Below are 2,411 nucleotides of genomic sequence, written 5' to 3'. Positions count from 1 at the left end.
AAGAAGAAGAAGAAGAAGAAGAAAGAGAGAGAAGAAGAAAAACGGTAGGAGGAGAAAAGGAGAGAAACCAAGAGCTAACTGGAAAAAAAAAAGGGAATTGCGGGTGGGAAGAGAGAACAAAGGCTGACTTGCTGTCGGTTTATATATATATATATATATTGAGGGACAAAACAACAAAAAAAGGGGCTGCCAATTGGTTGATAATATATAAACATTGAGGTTGCTTGGGCTGATTTTGGGATATATAAAAACCCACGTTGGCCAACTGCTTGGAAAAATCAACACACGCGCGCAAAAGTCGAGAAATTTGTGGAATTAATCATGTTCCCTCAATTACTTGGTGATGTCTTTTCAATTTTATTTATTTAATTTCACCATTACGCTAGGCTAGGTTTTCTCATGTATTGGATGAAGATGAAACCCGTTATTATTTATTTTTAATTCAAGACATGAGATTTAGTTTAATTATTGTAATTTTTTATTAATCTTGCACACTTAATTTAATTATTTGATTGCTTGATCACCAATTAAATATATCATTACTTATTGTAGTGTTAGGAGGTTCACAATAAATTTAGAACACTGCATGATTAACTTACATGCAATAAATTCTAGGAATAAGATTTATTACGTGTGCAATCTTTGAGATAATTGTGAAATTGAATGCGTTCTATTCATATCAATTCGAACTAGGAATATGATCGGGTCGTGAATAGGATATATTTAATTTGTCTTGGAAAAAAAATTAAGTACAATAAAATTATCGATTGTCAAGAATGCAAAAGTGAAACTAGCTACGTAGTCGAAAATCGGAATAGATAATAATAGGTGGATCCGTAATCCAATACACTCTTCCCATATACATTTCAAATTCGCACTTTATACGTTTTAAATTCGAACTTTATACGTTTTAAAGTAAAGAAAAAACGAAAAAGGAATAAAAACTTCAAATCTAAAAATAACTAATAAACTCAAATTAAATAAATTATTTCTCGACAATAGCGCCAAAAACTTGTTCGTGTGAAATTTGCAGGCGTACGGGATCGTTGACAAGTAATAGATTTAGTGAGTTAGAGTATCGTCCCACGAGGAATAAAATTTAATTGAGTGTACTAATCCTTAATTAGATTCAAAGCGAACAAATTAAAAGTGATTTTTGTGATTTTTAATTATTCTAATTTAATTTATGAAAACGTCTAAAGTGCAAATTTAAAATGTATATCAGAAGAGTGTATTGGATTACGAATCCACCTATTATTATCTATTCCAATTCTCGACTACGTAGCTAGTTTCGTTCTTACATTCTTGACAATCGATAATTCTATCGTACTTAATTTTCTTTTCCAGGACAAATTAAATCTATCATATTCACGACTCAATCCTATTCCTAGTCCGAATTCATATGAATAGAACGCATTCAATTTCACAATTATCTCAAAAATTGCACACGTGATAAATCTTATTTCTAAAATTTATTGCACGTATGTTAATCATGCAGTGTTCTAAACTTATTGTAAACATTCCAGCACTACAACAAGCAATAATATATTTAATTGGTGATCAAACAATCAAATAATTAAATTAAGCATGCAAGATTAATCAAGAATTAAACTAAACCTCGTGTCTTGAATTAAAAATAAATAATAACGGGTTTCATCTTCATCCAATACATGAGAAAACCTAGCCTAGCATAATGGTGAAATTAAATAAATAAAACTGAAAAGACATCGCCAAGTAATTGAAGGAACATGATTAATTCCACAAATTTCTCGACGTTTGCGCGTGTGTGTTGATTTTTCCAAGCAGCTGGCCAACGTGGATTTGTATTTATCCAAAAATCAGCCCAAGCAACCTCAATGTTTGTATATTATCAACCAATTGGTAGCCCCTTTTTTTGTTGTTTTGTCACTCAATTTCCGAGTAAGGATTAATATATGTGTACAAAATAATCTACAAAAAGTTTGACAAACTCGACACTTGGCGGCCCCCTGTTGGAGGGGTGGTTGGCTCCACAACCACCCCTCCAACAAGCGGCTGCCAAGTGTCGAGTTTGTCAAACTTTTAGTAGTTGGTTTTGTATTTCTAGCATAGTCCGCCAAGTGTCGAGTTTGTCAAACTTTTAGTAGTTGGTTTTGTATTTCTAGCATAGTCCTTCCGAGTAAACTCTCTGCCCTTTCTCTCTCCAAATTGTTGTCCAATGTTATTATATAGATACATATATATACACAGCAAGTTAGCCTTTGTTCTCTCTTCCCAGTCGCAATTCCCCTTTTTTTTTCCAGTTGGCTCTTGGTTTCTCTCCTTTTCTCCTCCCGTCGTTTTTCTTCTTCTCTCTCTCTTTTTTTTTGGTTAGATTCAACCTATATATATTTATATATATACGCCTACAATTTAAACTCAAGCAGCCCCCT

The sequence above is a fragment of the Olea europaea genome, chromosome 20, assembly GCF_002742605.1.
Source record: "Olea europaea var. sylvestris chromosome 20, O_europaea_v1, whole genome shotgun sequence".
Taxonomy (NCBI): Eukaryota; Viridiplantae; Streptophyta; class Magnoliopsida; order Lamiales; family Oleaceae; genus Olea; species Olea europaea.
Note: the sequence above shows the minus strand (reverse complement) of the source record.